The sequence below is a fragment of the Ambystoma mexicanum genome, chromosome 12, assembly GCF_040938575.1.
Source record: "Ambystoma mexicanum isolate Mex_15411 chromosome 12, UKY_AmexF1_1, whole genome shotgun sequence".
Lineage (NCBI taxonomy): Eukaryota > Metazoa > Chordata > Amphibia > Caudata > Ambystomatidae > Ambystoma > Ambystoma mexicanum.
The window spans coordinates 397,949,199-397,970,536 of record NC_090936.1 but is presented as its reverse complement, the minus strand read 5'-3'; the positions used below and the strand labels follow the sequence as shown (position 1 = coordinate 397,970,536).

Below are 21,338 nucleotides of genomic sequence, written 5' to 3'. Positions count from 1 at the left end.
CTGTTTGGATGATACATTCAGAGAGCGGATTTGTCTAGAAACCTCATCAGGTGATATGGGAGAGAAAGAGGAGAGTAGGAGGGAAGGGGAAGAAGGCCAAGGGAACAGGTGAGGAAGAAGGAAGTGGTGCAGATGAGAGCGAGGGCAGGGTGTTGTGGGTTTTAGTAATGAAGTGAGAGGCCAGTGAAGTGCAGAGGGCCAGGGAAGGCAAAGGAGAAATAGAGCATGCAGTGTGATTGGCGAGTTCCTTGCAGATTTTGAAAATATAAGCCGCGTTTCAACTTACTTCATTCTAACATGCACATGCTGTAAACAAGATCCCTCAACATGTTTTTAGGTTTCTTTCATAGATGTTGCATATTGGCATGGGAGTATAGACTAAGGGGAGGTGGATATGAGGATGTATACACAGAAAGTAGGTGTAGTTTGTCTTTGGCAAATAGGGCAGCCATGTTGATGTTTAGATGTTTACACCTTAACCCAATGGGGGTTTCTCCATCATGAAGCATTGAACAGAAAACGTTTTGTCTAGATCATTATTTGTTACTTTTCGTAAAATAAAGTGTAGTTGCATCTACACACAAACACACACACACCTGCACACATTGCTTCCAGTACTGCACTGCGCACACACAAAAAACACACAGACTGCCTCAGTGCTGTGTACACCAGTAGCAATGCATTACACACATGACTACCAGCACTACACAACCACACTGACTCTAACACTCAACTCAAAGTCTCTGCCCCCTGCACTACAATGCACACACAAACAACTCCAGCACTGCATGCACACACGCACATGCACACAGGCTAACTCCCGCACCACGGAATACTTAAGCACCACACCAGCACTGCAGACACAAACTGCCCTAGGCTCAGTACTATAAACACACAGGCACAAACACATGCACGCTTATTCAACAACCACAAAGTACAGGCACCAATCATCGTCGACTCGCCTAAGACTGAAAAAGATTTTTTTCCCTAAAAAATGTTCAGCGAATCCTGAGTTTAGGATTGGCCGAGAAAACTAGCCTCTGTCTTGTTAAGGATACGTTTTTGGATGAGGCGCCTTCCATATTATAATTTAGCTGTATTGTTACACTCTTCTGCACTTGTGCAAGGTCTGCTCATTATACATTACTTAAAATAAATAAAAAATAAGTAAGACCCTGTTTAACGCACAACTCCACTGCCAGCAGCACCTCTGCATAAATCTCCTCCTAGCCCTTCCTCACTAACGACTTCCAAGCAAGTCCTTGAAAATGTCCTAAAATGTGCTATTGATACCCTGCTAATGAAATCCAGACGGTAGGTGGATACATGGGTGGGTGGGTTGGCTAGAAAAGCACTCACACCCTTCAAATGAACTGTATATACCAGATTGCAAGATACGACTTAGGTGGAAATACGTGCGCAGAACCTGTGATTTAAGTGATTTCACGTACTTCTGACAGGCTGGAAATTAATTTAACATCACTGGTGCACGATTAGGTTAGCCTAAAGGCATCAGGATTGCCTACGCCATCTTGTGCTTGTCCAGCCTGGCCCGTGTTTGCGTATACTTGAATGTATTGGTGTAATATGAAATCTAATAAAAGCGTGAATATAAACAAAAATGTAAAAAGGATTGCCTGCCCCAGATACACATTTACAAAAGATATGACACACATCTGTTCTCCTGCCGAAAGGGTGACAAAAGGATTATCATATAAAGTTCGTCTGTAATGGCCGATACATGCTAGAGCGCCACTTGACGTACTTGGAAATGGCGCAATATATCTCGCGCGTTGCCTCAGAATTTATATGGCTCTGTAGTTGGGAGTGCAAAAATGTGAAACATAAGCTTGCACATGAAAATCTATAAATTATATAATATGGTTAAGATTATTCAACATGGGGGCTGTGACAGCAGTAAAAATGGGCTACAGAGTTGGGTTTCCATTGCCATTCATCCCCATTTGGACCATAAACTCCAATGCACCCTGTGTGTACCTGACTGCCAGGCCCAGTTGGACACACCGGGCTTTCGATGGGAAGGGACAAGCAGCCCACAACTAGTTCAAAATGTTGTTGTCAGTTGGTTGGAGGTGGAGCAACCACATATCAAGGCCGCGTTGGACTCAGTCCAAACAGGCGATGAGGGCCTAATACAACATGACCTTCTCTTTCAGAGAATCCGGTGAAGTGATAAGTTTTCTGTGAGGTACGGCCGTCAAAATGCCTATTGAGTGAACCTTTACGCTGTTGGGTGTTTGTGCATCCCTCAGTATTTGCTTCGCATGAGGATCGGCATTCCTTTACTTGCTTAGAAGTATTTCATGTCCTGCAGAGAGACCTACTGTATCCCCAAAGATATGAGTATGAGCTTCTCTATATAAAACGGAGGCCCTGAGGCCCTGAGGCCTGTGGCGCGATATATAAGAATTCTAATAAATAAATACATACATAATGAGTGGGGTCCAGTTAAGAGCAAGTTACGGAAGCCAGGAGGCAACAGGGTGCGGGAAAGAGAACACGTACATAGGGCAGATCTGGTAGACAGCAAACTTTTCTGCTGGTTTTTACATAGCACATATTTACAATTTAATGTGAGGAACAGTGAGATAGGGTGATGTACCATGAATCACATCACATATAGTTATCACACTTTATTAAAGGGAAATGATAGAAAGAAAACAATCCCAAAAAATGTCCACAAGCCACACAGAAACGTATCTGGAGACCCAAATCCAAAGTAGCTAATCAGGTGGCTAGTACATGTTGGTACGTGGACTATACCGAAAAAACCCAGATATTACTCCTTTATTCGTGGCTGATTTGGGGCTCTTTCAAAAGAAACCTCATGACAGATATTCACCAAATCACTAAAGGATTTCGAGTTAGATCAGATGCCTTATCCTTGCAAGGTTTTGATGCATATCAGTCCAGCAGTTTGGCTGTAGATGTGACCAAGAATTCAGCTCTGTTGAGTAAAGGGGAAAATAAGTTGTGGGACCCCCAATAATTTTGCCCAAACCCCCCTTGACAAAACTGCACAAACTTTCAAACACATGTAAGTCAGGTCTATATTTGTTTTGGGAAGTTTTATGCAGATTCATCAAACTGTGCCACAATGATAAGCCACCCAAAAAAGTGTTCTCCCAGAGGGGTGTCCAACGTAATCATAAACTGTAGGGTAACTATCTCCAGCCCTGTAATTTATACACAAATATATGAGCATGGCCGAGGGATTCCAAGATCATTTTTAATAAAGTGATGGGTGCATAGTGCAATTAGGCTACAGTATGTCGCATACCATATATTGAGAAATATCTAGAAAGTAAGCTGGAGTAGCAAGATGAAATATATTGATACAATGTTAATATAGTTACATTCTTTTGAGGTTAAGTACCGTACATTAGAAAAGTGGATGTTGCATAGTGCAAATTCGCTTTCGTAGATCCTCATATAAAGTGCATAATACAGATTCATTGCTATTCTTTCTCATATAAAGTGCATAGTGCTGATTCCTTGCCATGCTTCCTCATATAAAGTGCCTAGCGCAAGTAAATTACAGTACATCCCCTTATAAACTGCATTCTGCATATCATTGCAACAATTCCTCATATAAAGTGTTTGGTGCTAATAAATTACAATACATTCTCTACTAAAATGCATCCACGTGGCATGGGTGTATGATATTATAGGCTCCTATTCATAATGTACTGCCATACTAAGCTTGATCAAGTATATTTTTCCACATCCATAAGGTTGAGGCTTTAGTTACTCCTGTTCGGGGTCATAAAAGGGCCAGAGAAAAAGATTATCCCATATGGTACTTCCTATGCCAATACAGGTATGGAGCAAACCGTACTAGTGAACAGAATATCTGCACCATAGAGAGTATTATTTTAACATTACAACAAAAGGCTGTTACGTTTGCAAAAATGTAAAACATTCCTACAACCTGATCATCACGGAACACTGAATTAATTTTTTCTTTTTTATCCCTAGAGGCTGATAATCATTTTGTTTATTAACCACAAAGGTGTAAAGCTCCTCATCTTTGTTATGCCCATTTGGGATCTTGGTATGATATTCTACGATATATCTAGATTCTGTTTGTCTTAATCTCTGTTCTCAGTTTCCTCCCCTGGGGTTGGTAGATATTAAGTCTATTGCAAAATATCTAAATGAGGACATGTCCTTTTGTGGTTTGTCTGCAAAGTATTTGGTTATAGTGTAAGCTAGTTCCCTATTTTTAATTGCCCTTATGTTTTGTAATATTGCTATTTTAACTTCTAACTCGATACTAACTATGTACCACAAATTACAACTACAGTTGAACACATAAACCACATATTTGGTCGTCCATGTGATCTTTTTTTAATCTTAATGTTTTTTCCTGTTCTGGGTTGGTTATAGCTCTGGACATTTGTTCCAAATAGACAAGCTTTGCATTTAGTACATTTGTAGAATCCATCTGGTGTTCCTGATGGCCATCCCATCCTGCCAGACACGTTGGCAGATTAGATTAAGCTAGGGGATAGTTTTGATTGTACTGATGCTATTTTTCTGAATGTGAATGCCATAGCCTTGATGTGTTGATGAATATCTGGGTTTCTAATCGGTAGAAGCCAGTGCTTCTCTAAGATTTCACAGACATCTTTGGCCCCTTCATTGTATGTTGTAATGAATCTGATACTGTCTATTGGCTTGTCATACCTTTTCTTTTTAGACTTGGCCATAGTCATCAGACTATTTCTGGTCGGTGTATAGCCTTTTTATTAGGCGCTGCTGATTAGCCCCTTAGAGAATCCTCTCTCTAGAAATCTGGCAGCTGCCACGCTCTCATTTTCTAAAACTATACTATCTTCGCCACAATTCTGTCTAATCCTTGGAAATCCCCATAAGGGAAACTGTTTTTAAGGCATTTCCAATGAACACTGTCCACATGTATAGTCACGTTTGTACTCATATCTTTTCGATCCAATTCTATGGTTATTCTATCTCCTCCAATTTTGACTTTAATATCTAAAAATACAATCTCATCCTTACTGTGTTGTTACGTAAATTTCAGATTTTTGTCATTCACATTCAGGAGTCTGAATAAGTGTAACCATTACTTCACTGTACCTCCCCACAGGATGAACAGGTCATCAATATACCTGTTCCACATTTTTACTCTGTTAGTGTGTACTCCGAGTTCCTCCGAGGCAAAGATATCCTCCTCCCAGGCACCCATATACAAATTGGCATGTGTCGGGGCTACTGAAGTCCCCATGGCAGTACCACATAATTGGTTATAATACTGACCATCAACCATAAATGTATTATGGGTAAGGAAAAAAGATTGCATTTCAAAAATCATTTTGGAATGCTCTGTGTAGCTAAGAGATCATGTAGATAAATATTGTATAACTGCCTCTATACCCTGTTGGTGTGTTATGCATGTATAACGGGAAACAACATCCAATGTAATCATTATTTACTGCTCACACCAAGGGATGTCATCTATGTTGTTTAGGGCATCTGTTGTGTCCCTGATATACGAGGGCAAAGTCTCCACGAAAGAGGAAAAGGAACGTGTCTATGAATTTCAAAATATTTTCCAAAAGGGAGTCTATAGATGCTACAATTGGCCTCCGTGGGGGCCTCTTCTTGAGTTTGTGTATTTTGAAGTGTATGATGGGTACAATGGGAAATTCCTTTGTTAAAAACTGCCGTTCGTCCCACTCCAAAGAACCTGATCTGACCATTCCTTTAGCTTTCCATCATATTCCATCTAATATCTCGGACAAGGGTTCATAGTTAATTTCTCATAGTTGTTGACTTCTTTCAATTGTCTATTTGCCTCCATTTTATAAGCTTTAGCATTCAACAACACTATGTTCCCTCCCTTATTCGAGGGTTTAATGACAATAGTTGTATCTCCCCTGAGGGCCTCCATCACTTTCCATTGTATTTCTTTTTGTGGCTACTTTTGGTTGCCATGCGTTAGAGGTCTTCTATTACCAAATCTTTAAAAAGATCCGTTTTTGGACTATTCGGATAGGTGGGACTACATTTTGACTTCTTTTTTAGTTTACTTTCCACTGCCATCCTGTTATCCACTAAATCTGGAACTTTATACACCATTTAGCTTTGTCTGTGATCTCCTCCTGATTTAATTCTTCCTCATTGCTCAGTGATTTCAAAGCACTAAGTGTTGGTATTTCCCTGATAGTTAAGGGTGAGGGTTTGAGTATGGATATGCTTTTATTGCCAGTAGACTCTGTGTTCTCATAGGATTTGGCCAGTCTCACCTTCCCTTTAAAGCAATATAGATCTATCCATGGCTGTGGATAATCAAAACTGGACATGGGGGCAGAAAGTAAGACCCTTCATTAACACTTCTTTTTTAAAGTTTGTTAGTATTCTGTTTGACAAATTGATTATTTGCATTTCTTTGTCTTGTGTCATTTCTTTCTCCCCTTTCCAGAGCACGTCTGACGGCCTCCCGATTGGTCCCTTTGGTTGTTTATTTCCACTTCTTCCTCTCCTTCTCTTCCTCGTTTTGGTGCATATAGATTTACTATGCAATCTATGTACATAACTTTGTTCCAAGATGGCACCTGCGGTAACCATAGCGCAGACAGAGTTAATCATGCAGGATCATAGACACAAACAATGGATTGCTGGGAGATAAAATACATAAATGTACCATAGATGAGTGTTAAATCTGACAAAGCCTGTTCTGGGTGAAACATGTCATTTGTTTATGTTGCCATTGATGTCCACACAGATGGGAAATAAAGAATAAAATATAACCACCACTGAAGAGCTCAAAGTATTTTTTCTTTTTCTTTTTTCTTTTCATTACATTTTTGAAGGAGTGAGTGCCGCCGCCTCTCAGCCGAGGAGGGATTATATTATTGACACGGGCCGGCTGTGTACTTAGGCGTGCCCCTGAGTTGGGCAAACTAAAGCCCATTACATCTTCCAGCTGAGTGCGTCCACAAAAGCCGGAAAGGTTTGGAGTAATATAATCAGTGCGAAAACAAGTTTACAAAAATGCTAAAGCTACTAGGTTCCTACATATAAAGTGCGAATGGATAGGGGGGATTTACCTGGCTACCTTGCAGTTTTGAATTTTGAAAAAGTTGATTTTCCATGCTCTTTGCATTTATGGCAAGTGCAGGTTTATTTATCAATTAGAGTGCGGACTCATAATCCCAATTGTGGTCAGTGGACACGTGTTTCGACCTCGTGGGTCTTCATCAAAGCTAGGGTATTGGTTGGGTCTTGCCGCAGGTGGGGTCCTGTGCATGGTCTATGCTGGTCCTGTGTGTTCACAGCTGGGGTCCTGATTGGACCTTAGATATTTTGTGGTCGTCGGAGCTGTTGCTTCCTCTGTCCTTGGCTGTACATCCACCCCGTGGGCGGTGCTGGTATTGACTGGGAAGAATGGCCTGGTATCCTGTGCGATTCATGAGGATCAGAGTACCGGTCTCAGTGGCAGTAGGGTCATTAACAGGGAAGGCAAAGAGGTAGAGAAAAGTAGAGTTTTGAGCAGTTTCCGGAACTTGAGGAGGTCCGGCTCAAGTTTGAGAGGGGCAGGGAGGCTGTTCCAAAGGGAGGCACCAGACAAGGAGAGAGACCTGCTCCCCACTCTCTGCTTGGAAAAGTGTTTGACAGTCAAAGAGTTGGAGTTACAGGGGCATACAGCAATAGAAGGAGGGTATTTATGGAGGGAAAGTTGGAGTTAGTGTGGTCCCAGGGACCAGAAGGCCTTGTAGATGATGCAGAGGGTCTTGAATTTGATCCTTGCAGCCACTGAGAGATTTTAGGGCTGAGAGAGACGGTCCCTGGGCTTGAGGATGCGGATAAGTCTTGCAGCCCTATTCTGGATTAGCTGGAGGGGGCATAGTGAGGAAAGAGGGAGATTGAGAAAGAGGCTGTTGAAGTTATCCAGCCTGGAGAAAGCCCTGGAAACATTGGGTTTCTGGGGGAAGGTGAGGCAAAGGAGAATGCCTCTGAGGAGATAAAGCTGGAAGCGGGATTTCTTGGTAAGGTCCATGATATAACAGAGAGAGCAGAGTCGAAGATGACCCCAAGGTTTTTGGCCTCACAGGATGGTGGGGGTAGAGGGCCCAGAGAGGGTGGACAAAGGGTAGGAGAAACAAGGCACAGATATCCCAATCAGAAGGATCTCCGTCTAACTGGCATTAAGACATACTGGCCTTATCGACGAGTTTAGAGAACTTGAATCTCTTGCATGAGGACACAATTTGGAATGTTAGGGTTGAGCCAATTACAATGTATTCTTATGCACTATCATTAAAAGAAATGTTTCATTTCTTTGTCTTCCATATAACTGATCACATATGCCTACCAGGCTGGCTACCATTAGCCAAATGGCAGTTGCTTACACCTTAATCTGGGGTAATCAGTATACATTTCATGTATATTTTTCACTAGGTTCACCCATGCAGCCATTTGTGTGGTTTACTATTGATATGCCTGTACTGTAGGGGAACGCAGGGTCTCCCAAAGTAGGTTACTCACATAGTTTGACCAGAGCACACTTTGCAGAATTGTTAAGTATTGCACACTGATGCAATGTTTGTAAATTAATAAATAATGATGCACTCTATGTAGATACTGCATTTTCTATTAGGAAGTGCCCATATGCATCACGCTGTTAGAATGAACGATTATTAGCATGCCTTTCGTACTGCCTGGCTATTAATGGAGGTCCACACATCCGCCACTCACCCGTAAACCTAAGAGTGGGAGATCTGCTCTCCCCCGTTTCCTCCCCTGGTTGCTTGTAGAACCCTGGCTTCAATTGCTGTTCCCTACCCGCCTCCCCGCCCCGTTGTTAGCTTCCAACTGCTTTGTATCGCTGCTTCCCTCACTGTGTCCTCCCCCCTATGATTATTAAAGTACTCTGTTTCTTCCTGGAGTTTGGTCCATGCGCAATAAATACCCTAATAATAATAATGCATGGTTAATTACAAATGGTTATTACCACCTGTTTATCAATGCATGGTTCGTCAATGGTGTGTTCCCGCGCTGGGATTCCTTAACAACCTAATAAAAAATCCAGTGCAACTATTTGGCCACGCACGCCCTGGGACCTTTCCTTCCCACCCGCTACCGATGCGCGTCACTGTCACAGGAGATCAGGCCAAGCTGCTGCAACAGCCGCGCGCCGAAAGATATTCTAAGACCATCCGCTGATCGTCTTTTGAAGGCTTTGCAAGGGATGTGCATTATCTGTTCATGCCATGTAGGCCTGTGCTGCTCTCTTTCTCCGCCGCCTAATCCACATGCGTTACCTTGCTACAAACCCGGCTGAGATGCTGTGCGCGCTCTGGATTATTTATGATGAGCCTCACCTGAATATGAGGAAGCAGTAAGCAGAGGGTTCCATGAGTCAGTTGTGGAATTCACTTCCTGGTTTCAAGGTCACCCATGCAGTCCCTTCCTGAATCCTCTGTAAGTGGTTTCAGGTGTGTCACTCATGGAGACCACTGATTGCTCTCCGCACTAACGCGCTCAGGTTCTACGTTACACCACCCAATATGCATTCCTACTAATGGAAAGGGAACACCCCTCCCAACAGCCATCAAACATGAGAGCACTACAACTCTACAATCAACTTACATGCCACACAGCGGGCCAATGCATCCAAGCGCAAGAGGCGTGCATGGCTCTCCTTCGGACACAAATGCCTCTATGCGCTCGACACAGAAGAGCTAGAAACTGGCTTGCACGCAGAGCTTAGGGTACGTCTGTTCTACTTGCACAAACCCTAGACAAAGTTATTTTGCATTGCCCACCTCTCATCCCACCAACCCCCTGCCCCCCTCTTCTTCAGATCCGCTAGAGGGTGTGGAGGCCAAGCAAATGGCAGTGGGCCAGTGTATAACTCCCAATAGCATAACATTATGAAGTAAAACCATCGTTGTAGAACTTATGAAACTCTGCCTCAGAGCCCTGGGAATGGAACCCATGGAAAACAAACTCTCTGTATGTGTCCTATTGGTACTGCAACACTACATATTGCTAAACCTCTACGTAAACACACTATAAGAAATACAGTTAGCATTAACATATAGTAAAATATGTTTTAGGTTCTAATGGCAATTGTTTATGACTAGTCGGACAAAAATAAGTTACCAGTATTATGAATGACTACTTTGATGAACTCATCAGAAAACAAAAAGGGAAATGGAAAAGAATGGACATTGAATGGGCGAGATGAGCAAGGAAGATTAGGTTTAAGGTTAGAGTTAGTGTCGGAGGAGACAGGGAAGGCAGCTGAAAATAAAGCCGAAAGAAATCTGCAGGCGGCCCGATTGGAAGGGTTAGGGTTAAGATAAGCTTACACTAAGAAGATAAAAAGAATGAGTGATTAAAAAAAGGGCACGATGGAGTAAGAAATACGAAAGTAGGAGCAGAGAAAAGGGAGAGGGCTGGAGGAACACGCTGACAAAAAAGGAGAGGAGCAAAGAAACAAAAAAAAGGGAAAAGTAACAAGGGGTTATCAAAAATTCATCAAAAATGTCAAATCAATTTGTCAAAAAGTACATGTTTCCGTATTCCTCCAAAATTAGAATTGCTCATGTATTTCCTTGTTTGCATCCAGTCTGCACGCTGTAAATACACCTCTGTCTGGGTCCATTTGTAAATAAATTGCTGTTGATAAATAAATCACTTTTACTCAGTATATAAACAATCCAATAAGGGCAGCTTAATAGCTTTTCTTAATTGGTCTCCTGCTGGCTCTTGTTTTTGTTCTGCCATGCAGAGGTCAAAAAGTGACTCTGCAGCTACTCGCCCCTTCCCTCCTTTGCTTGATCTTGGATGTTGTCACAGAAGGACGCCCCTAGGTGAGGCTGATGGTTTACACACATTCTGTAGAGAGGCATCAGCGTCCATAAACTACAGGCTGTGCCACTGTAAATATGCATTTGCTGGCCAAAGGCAAACCTCTTTAAAAAGTATGAATGTATTACTGATATGTTTTACCCTGCTTTCAGCTCCTGGGTGCAGTGCACGGAATTGTCGTGTGGAATTATATAGTTCAAGGTGGGGGCGCGTGTTATGCACCTCAGTGATGATCCTACGGAAATCACTCCTTGGACTTTGCATTAGGAAACATTTCCATTATCATCCATGCACCACACAGCAGCATCCGAGGGGGGATAAACGGGGCCCTCAAACAACGCTTTGAAATAGACCGCCCGAGCCACTGTGTTTCTTCAGCTCGCCCTGAAGTCATCCTTTGGAAGGAGGAGGGGAACACAGTGCGCCAATGTAAGCTACTTACTGCTTTGCATGAAATAAAAGCGCATTTTGAGAACATAAGCATGACCACTTCTGTGTATATATACACAGTCACCATATGCAGACGCACAACCACTTCCACTGTGTTCAAATTCCTTCTATTGAAACGATGTCAAATGAAGAAAAAAGTTTTAAGAGTGTAACTCTGTATACAAATATGTACAAACGTGTGTGCTTTCCTACTTCAAGCATATTTTATAGAAGCCATAGAAGGAATTTGAATAACACAGAAATGGTTGCGCAATGCATATGGCGACTTTGTGTAGGAGCAACACGTTGTTTGGTATGCACAAGTGGGAGTGCCTGTAAGCACCCAGCTGCAGCGACACTATGAATGATGCATTTATTGGACATTGGGGTTGTGACAGTGTACAACAGCTCAAACAAGACTCACTAATTGTTTCCTGCGTTGATACTCTGCACTTTTTATATTTGATAAATATCTCCCAAACGGTAAAATATGTACACGCCATGACGCATACATACTCATGTGGGCGGCTTCAGCCTTTGGGCTGGGGCTTGGTCTGCCCTTATTCTCTGCATGCTCAGAGCTCCTTCACAGTGTGATCCACCTTTTCCATTGTAAACTGGCACACACCTCCTAAACGGTGCCTGGTGCTTTTTCATGAGGGCCTGGGGGTGCCCCTGCTCTAGGGCAGTTTTTGGAGACTACCACGCCTCTGCCCTTGGCCCAAATAAAGGCCTGCACCCAGCATTGCAGAAGAGCTATGATTTGTCCACTTCATTAGGGAAACTGCTGTAACCAAAAGCGGATAGATGTAGCCCAGACAAAGACCAGCTGCGAGCCTTTTGATAGAAAAGTCCAGGTAGCCTCATTATACCTATGCAAAGTTATAATGGGGTTCCAGTTACTTTTAAGCTTTATACAGCAGAGGCCACCCAGGGGCCATCCTCGTACGCTCCAGTTCAGGCCCACAACTGACACATTCAGAACACTCATATTCCAAGATCTCATCGACATTCTCCTGAGCTGTCAGTCACACACTTGCATCAGTTTTCTATCAGCATTCATAGAGAGTCAGCAGGACAGGATAACATGTAGCCAGTCACTACATAGACACTCCTTTGTGTATACTCATAGGTTGCATTATGTAGCCCTTCATGCCAGATTTCCCCAGCTTCCAGGTGCATTAATAACAGGCATGTTGTGTGGTACTAACATCCAGGGACACTGCCGGGGCCTTTTACTCTTTTCAGTTGAAATGGGCCTCAACCTTCAGAGGGGCTTTGAGCAGTTGGCCCCATGCTGTCCTTCTCATCAGAAAGTTTGCAGCATGGACGATACAGGATGCCTTTGATGGTGCCCTCAGGCTGTCACCTCCCTCGGTTTTGCAGTATCCAACAGCGTTCTTATCGGCTCCCTGCCTTTTTACCCCTGTTTCGACAACAGTAGAAGCCTTCTGACACAGGGTGATTAATAGCTTTTTGGTGGACATGTTTCACCTCCCCTCTGGCTGAATGTCTCATGATAATCTGAAGCTGTGGCCCCCCGTCCACCTTGCATTCCCTTTGCTCTTCTTTATAATCTATGCACCCCACTGGTTCCTCAAACGTTTTTTCCCCAGCTGTAGGCAATGAAGCATGCAAACATCAGTTTGAAGTGCGCCCCTACGAGCCCCAACGCATCTTCAGCCAGCCCATCTAAAATCTTTGAGCAGGGCGGGCTGAGAAACCAGGGCATCACTTCCAAAATGGATGATACTTTCATAGGCAACGCAAGCCTTTCATCTGCGCACACGTGTTCTGCTGAGATCTGCTGCTGTAAAAACACTCACAGTGCGTGGACCTCCTGTGGTGACCACAGCTTTGCAGACTTTGGCATGGTTCTGGGCTCACTCTCCTGGAGTCCTTGCAGCTGCCCCCCTTACTCTGTCTCTAACGCCACTCCCCCAAACCTGTCATTAGGGCCTTGCAAATCGCTTTTGAAAGGACAGTACGTGTTCTAATTTAGAATTAGCTTTTGGGTGGTCGGCGCTGATGGGGGCTTTTGCATTGACTGTGGAAATCTCTATCTTCCCTCCAGACACTTAAATGGAGTCCCAATATGACTTCTTGCCACAGTATATTTGCATTTTGGGCAATGCCGCAGGGCCGCCCAAGACGAGGCAGGGTAACTGATGTTACCATTCAGCAGGCCAGGAGAGGGGCAGCCCCCAGCCCCATGCTTGCTCCTCTCCTCCACAAGCTATAGAGACACACAGTCTCTGCCACACAAAGCCGAATAAGGGTGAGGTGTGAACAATCACCTCACTCTTCCTCCAAGCAACAAGGCGCTAAGCACCTAAGGAAAATCAACAGTCGGGCAGGGCCCAGGTTCAAAGACCTGCCCCCACCCCCCCTCAGGGGGCCAGACAAGTCGGCTATCCAGCCGGGGGCTGGCGCACAGCCCCCACTACTATACACATCAAAGACCCATAAATAAGAGCAGAATGCTCTAAGAAAACACAATCTGTTTGTGGACCCTGAACGGGGACTCAAACTAACAGGACGATCGCTGTTCACTCAGCGTCTTCCACACTTTGCTTCTTTACCACAAAATCCTCCCACCCTACAAATAAGGGAGAAGAACAAAGGAAAAGAGGTACAGGGCACTGTACAGAGTCCACAACAAGTCGTGGGACATGAAAAGGTGGCACGGGCCAGAGGGGTAACCTCAGGTTCCGGTGCCCAAAAGTATGATACTATTATGATATGTGATTATTGTTATCTCCATAACCATATCTGCACAATAAAATCCTATTGCCTTTTATTTCCAAAACTTGACAAAATGTTGTGAGCCAAATTATTTTGGGTGAGGGTTCGGGGTCGGCCAACACCAATGCATGCGTATGGGTTCAGCAGTTATGCAAGGGACTAAGCAGGTTTTCTTTTTACAGGCTCTCTTTTTCTTTAGAACTGTGCATAATTACAAGCTACAAGATGGGCTCCCTTAAACTTCAAATTAAGTTGCAGAAGAAAGAGGAGAATGGTTAATCGTACATTGCTAGCTTCCCGTTATTTGTATACTTTCATTCCGAATGGTAAATACACATTTACAATGCTATTTTTTCTTAATGCACTTCCAAAAGTGTGTATGTGTTTGTCAGATTGGCTTATAATATATTTTTTAACTACCAGAGCAGAGAAGATGTGTGGTCAATCATGGGCATTAATTTCAGTATGGGCTTAAATGCAACTTTCTCCAATTAAAGTGTGTGATCTTGGGCAAATAATTTTCTTTTATGGTACTTTATCAGCCAAAAAGTTTAATACAGAAAAAGAAAAGCAATGTAGTGGCATGCAGTAATTTCAAAGAGTTATTGGTAGGCCCAGTGGAACCAGATATACAATTGCTTACAATTTGATTAATTGTAAGTCAAGTGCATTTGCTCCATTGCTACATACATGAATGATGTTTTAATATGTCGGGCACAAGAGCTCTGGACAGTTTTACCCAATATCACAAGGCAATGCCACCATTTCCCAACGCTGATTAAGTAGTAACTCTAAAGTATAATGCAATACACACTTTCACTGAGTGACGCAAGTAAGATAAAATGCTCGCCTGTCAAACCAAAGGTAAACCACAGTCAACCAAGGAGCGGCCATCTCTATTGGGGTAAATACACGTTTACACAGGTGAACCATGTTTGTTCCTTAGTCTAATGCCATTTGCCCTCAATGTGGGGGGATTATAGGACATTGTGCTCTTTTTTGGCAGTGGTTGTGGTTATGCAAAGTGAACATTGTTGGAGGGCGGGGCATGTGAGCAGGGGTGGACTGGGAACCAAAATAGGCCCTGGAAATCATTTTCAAAATGCCCCATATTACACATTTTTACCAAGCCCAACCATTTTCCTGTGAGAGAAATTGAAAAAAAATAGGTTAACAAACAAAAGAGGCACAGAGTGCAGAGGCCTACCGGGAAATCTCCAGTGTTCCCCATAGGCCAGTCCACCCCTGCATGCAAGTGCCAGCAGAAGAGATCCTCGAGTCCACTCTAAAAAGTTGGCATCTATGTAACATGCAGTCCAACACCCAGACTATAGTTTGCATATATGTAACATGCAGCCCACTAACCAGACTATAGTTGGCATCTATGTAACGTGCAGCCACTAGCCAGATTATAGTTGGCATCTATGTAACATGTAACATGCAGCCACTACCCAGACTATAGTTGGCATCTATGTAACATGCAACCCAGACTATAGTTGGCATATATGTAACATGTAGCCCACTACCCAGACTATAGTTGGCATCTATGTAACATGTAACATGCAGCCACTACCCAGACTATAGTTGGCATCTATGTAACATGCAACCCACTACCCAGACTATAGTTGGCATCTATGTAACATGTAGCATGCAGCCACTACCCAGACAATAGTTGGCATCTATGTAACATGCAACCCAGACTATAGTTGGCATATATGTAACATGCAGCCACTACCCAGACTATAGTTGCCATCTATGTAACATGCAACCCACTAACCAGACTATAGTTGGCATCTATGTAAACATTCAGCCAATATCCAGACTATAGTTGGCATCTATGTAACATGCAACTCACTACCCAGACTATAGTTGGCATCTATGTAACATGCAACCCACTACCCAGACTATAGTTGGGCATCTATGTAACATGCAGCCACTACCCAGACTATAGTTGGCATCTATGTAACATGCAGCCCACTACCCAGACTATAGTTGGCATCTATATAACATGCAACTCACTACCCAGACTATAGTTGGCATCTATGTAACATGCAACCCACTACCCAGACTATAGTTGGGCATCTATGTAACATGCAGCCACTACCCAGACTATAGTTGGCATCTATGTAACATGCAACCACTACCAGACTATAGTTGGCATCTATGTAACATGCAGCCACTACCCAGACTATAGTTGGCATCTATGTAACATGTAACATGCAGCCACTACCCAGACTATAGTTGGCATCTATGTAACATGCAACCCAGACTATAGTTGGCATCTATGTAAACATTCAGCCAATATCCAGACTATAGTTGGCATCTATGTAACATGCAACTCACTACCCAGACTATAGTTGGCATCTATGTAACATGCAGCCCACTACCCAGACTATAATTGGCATCTATGTAACATGCAGCCCACTACCCAGACCATAGTTGGCATCTATATAACATGCAGCCCACTACCCAGACTATAGTTGGCATCTATGTAACATGTAACATGCAGCCACTACCCAGACTATAGTTGGCATCTATGTAACATGCAACCCAATATCCAGACTAGTTGGCATCTATGTAACATGCAGCCACTACCCAGACTATAGTTGGTATCTATGTAACATGCAACCCAATATCCAGACTATAGTTGGCATCTATGTAACATGTAACATGCAGCCACTACCCAGACTATAGTTGGCATCTATGTAACATGCAGCCACTACCCAGACTATAGTTGGCATCTATGTAACATGTAACATGCAGCCACTACCCAGACTATAGTTGGCATCTATGTAACATGTAACATGCAGCCACTACGCAGACTATAGTTGGCATCTATGTAACATGCAACCCAATATCCAGACTATAGTTGGCGTCTATGTAACATGTAACATGCAGCCACTACCCAGACTATAGTTGGCATCTATGTAACATGTAACATGCAGCCACTACCCAGACTATAGTTGGCATCTATGTAACATGCAACCCACTACCCAGACTATAGTTGGCATCTATGTAACATGTAACATGCAGCCACTACCCAGACTATAGTTGGCATCTATGTAACATGCAACTCAATATCCAGACTATAGTTGGCATCTATGTAACATGTAACATGCAGCCACTACCCAGACTATAGTTGGCATCTATGTAACATGTAACATGCAGCCACTACCCAGACTATAGTTTGTCAGGCAGTGCGCAAAACAATTCAAAGATGGAGATAGATGGTCATTCCTATTTGGCGATTGGTCACATGAAGTTAGTTAGAGGTGCCAGTCTACTTCAACCAGAGGATGTCATCACAACTGGCAAAACTAGGAATGAACAGTGGCTGTCTTGGCAGAGATGCCATGGAATGGGAGGGTGTGAGGAGTGTCTAGTACTGTACCTGCTCGCAGGCCAGGCTGAAGATGTGTGGGGGTCCATTTCAACATGATCGGTGGGGGCCCCCTGCTTAGAGGGAAAACAGTCTGAGGCACCGCTGGGGTGCATGCATTACAATGACATCAAACCTAAGTTTAATTTTGTTAGCATCCCCTTCCCTCCATTTCTTGTTTGTCTCCCTGTTGGTTCTCCTGTTTGTCTACTATTTAAGAATTTGTTTCTACATGCAGATAATGTTATATGAGGTTTGCTCCTAGTTTGTGGCTATCTCCCTTGTCTTTTGATCATTAACTGTTTTTTTGTATTGCCTCCTTCCATAGGATGATTAGCCGGTCTGAGCGCTCGCTTTGACATCCGTGCAGAGCCTGCTAACGCAGGTTTGAATCCCGGCAGCGCCACACAGTGTGGGTAATAATAAGCAGCGCTCAGATGCCTGAGGGTTCGCAGCACTATATAAATGCTGAATTATTATTATCTGCACTGTTATTATTATACTATTCTAACTCTATTATAATCTTAATAAAGATTATCAAACAAAAAAAATAAGGTTAATAGATGCCGATTAACACGAGGCGGCCAGCCAGCAGGGAGCTTGCTCACGAAGGGCTTAATTCATGGAACGTTTAGCGCGGTGCAAAGTGACTTTGCACAACCAACACGTTGATCTGGGCTTATTCACGGAGCGGTACAAAGTGTATTTTTGCAGTGCAAAGTCAGTTTGCGCTGCAGAAGTACTCTTTGCCCCGTGCAAAATGGACATAATTCATCTTGTGAATTAGGCCCATTTGGCGCAGAGAAAAGAATACTTTTGCAGTGCAAAGTAACTTTGTTCTGCAGAAATGCACTTTTCACTGCTCCATGCATAATGCCTGGTACAGTGTGTTTTTTGGCAGGACAAAGTCACTTTGTTCCGCGATAAACGTTCCATTAATTAGGCCCTAAATGCCCACTGAAGAGCTCTAAACACTTCTTTGTCAGTAAGTGGGTGATGTGGAGGAAGCAGTTTTAGACAGCAATGAGGAGATGAAGCTTCTGGGTGCCCCGTGGGAAGAGAAAACGCAGCCTGCAATGCGAGCGCCGCAAAGTGCCCCAGAGCGAAAATAGAGGAAGGAATACATTGGCGTGTTGCAAGATTGCTGACTGGCAACATGGGGGCATTTGCTCGGGGCCGCTAACGTTCCAGGCCCCTTTCATTTGAAAAGTGCGAAAGGCACTGGAACCTTCCCTGCCTGCTCGAGTGTCAGAGCAGGCTTGCACGGCGTAAGGGGGCAGGAAGCGCAGGGGTTCAAATCGTGTCTTTAAGGTTGACACGTGTGGGCCTCCTACCCACTGCAGGGATGCCAGAGACAGTTGAACATCATTTCACCCACTATTAAGTGCCGCGCCCTGCAAGGATATTTGTCGAATTTGTCAAACTGGTTGGACATTCCCGAACACCTGCCAAAGGCCGGCTCGGAAAGCACTTCGGCAAATCAACAAATCAAACAGCCCGCAGGCGTATTTGAGAAGAAAAGAGGTCGCCGACAGCCCACATATCTTCACCCTTCCCCCTCCCACAGACACATTCATAGGCCCTGAGCCTGCTTCAGCTGTGTACCTCGCCACCGCCTAATCCCACCTGACAGCAGCAGTCACCCACCATTGCACGGCTGTGACGCCCCCCCGCGGCCGAGTGCAGGAATCAGCCGCACCCCAACCCCACCGCTCCCCTCCTTCAGGAAACCGGTGTGCGCTCACTCAGGCTCCTACACTCACTTTTTCAAAGCCCTAAAGCCCATCTCAGATTCGGGACCCCCTGGGCGCCACCAGTCTTGTGCATCCCCCCACCCGCCAGGTACAGTGAAGCGGTCCGTGTGCTGCTCCTGGGAGAGGTGAACGCGGCATGCCCAGCTGGGAGGAGCCCCTCTCGGCTGTACTTTCCAGCGGGGGTGGTTGTCCTCCTGGTCCCGGGCGGAATGAATGGACTCTTCCCTGCCTGCCTGAGACGCTTGTGTGCCAGGGGACTCCACGCCGCCCTGCCTTTCATTCTAAACGCACTTTACTGATCGCTTAAACAAGCACAAACAAGCAGCAATAACCAAGCCTCTCCGCTTCCTCCTTCTCCGCCCTCGTCAGGGCATTCATTGGCAGTCCTGACACCGGGCAGAGGCGACTTTCTGCCGGTGCGTATAGAGGAAGAGCCTCATCCCTCCGCCCCCCGCCCCCCGCCCCCCTTCTTCTTCCCCACTCTCCTTACCGTGCTGGTGTGCCTCCGGAACTGTCCCGCGAATGCTCCCCGAGGACCGGCTGATAGTTTCAGCTCGAGCCTGGGATGATAGTGGGAGCCAGCCCGAGAGAAGGAGGCAGAGAGAGGGACGGGGCTGCTGTGCCACTCCCGCTCACTGTTGCAGCCCCTCCCCTCCCCACTCACACTTCAGAGACTTGAGGCTATTACTTCCTCACTTTTCGAGAATGACCGGAACTATTTGCGTTATATATATTTTTTTGTCCAGTACTTGTCTCTGACATCCTCCCAGGAGCCCCCACCCATAATTTCTATTTGCTCGGTAAATAATGCCTTCGATTTTTTATTCACCACGAGGAAAATGAGTTAGCTCAGTGAGTTAAAGGCTTGCTCCTGAGATATTGGTCACCGTCTGGGCGCCTTATTACGAGTAAGACAGTTAATACCGTAAGCATGCAGTAACGAGACAGGCATTGCATTATTCAGTTATCCGGACCCTTCAGCTCTGCCACATGTTGCAGTGTGATACGACTTCTTTCGGACTATGTATTACCGGCAGGGTGTAACGTTTATTGAGAAGCCACCCTCAACACAGGGAGTTCCTTCCCTCCCAACTCACGTGGCTATGCAACAAACTGTTTAATAGATTCTTTTTTTAGCCCTATCTCAGGCACATATCATACTCCTTGGATCCATCTCACCTAAACTAACAATGAGCCAAGAACCAGGCCCTGTACAGGAAATAGCTTGGTATTTATTTAAATTAAAGTAATAGAAATTAGCACGCACATGTCAAGACCACTTTATCCATGGCACAACGCAATCAACTTCTCTCAGCATAAATAAATCACAAAAGTGAGTTACAAAAGAACTCCATCACAATTCCTACTTTCCACAAATTTCATTTCACGAAAAAATTACACTGATCAGTAACAGAGGCACTTATGTAATGTTGTGCGATTTTGATTTTCATGCAAGCTTAAAAGGCTAGCCGTAGGATTTCAAGATTGTTAAAAATACATATGACAATTATAATTTCGCCCACACTTTTGGTTTAAAATAAACAAAGGGGTGATTTATCGCTTTGTTTTTCAGACCTCCCTTGCTTTGGTCTAGGTTGGGAAGTCAGACAGAAAAACTGAAATGCTTTGGGGAATTTTGGATTTCAGACCGCCCCTTACTGAAAGGCCTGTGTTGGGGCAGCTGGATAAAAAGGTTGGACTGATTTAAGAACAAAGACACCCTTCAGTCAGGTTCAGCTGGACAACAAGGATTACCCAATTAATTTATAGGTTTGTTGATTTTGAATTTTAACAAAAATTCACCCACTAGTGTTCTGCCAAACGGGGAATGAATTACATTAATATTTTTGGTTACATAGGCTAAGGATCTACACACTTTTGCACCCGCCACCCACTATAAAGGGAGAGGATTCAAGGCAAATACACTTCTCTACCTTTTGGTTTCCCAGGTCTCAGTTCTACTTACATAGATAGCAAGCATCTGTTTAAGGTTGAGGAAAGTGAAGGCAAGCGTCCCCAACCAGCACGATCCTCCCCGCAATGAGAGACAATGAAGGACTCTCCCAAATCGGGAATAAAGCCAAGACAGAGTGCGGGTGAGCTTAAATGGGAGTTTATCAATCAGAATAGGGCATGCAAAGAACTCTGCAAACTCCGAGAGCGCTCTG

General features: G+C 44.2%; 1 protein-coding gene across 1 annotated transcript in view; it reads right to left on the bottom strand.

The window, feature by feature from the left end:
* FAR2 (fatty acyl-CoA reductase 2) overlaps positions 1-19,871 on the bottom strand; it is a 549,695-nt gene extending 529,824 nt beyond the window's left edge. Inside the window, exon 1 of the mRNA XM_069628526.1 lies at positions 19,661-19,871. The gene's annotated coding sequence lies outside the window, so the exon portion shown is untranslated. The remainder of the gene's footprint in view (positions 1-19,660) is intronic.
* Positions 19,872-21,338: the final 1,467 nt, after the last annotated feature.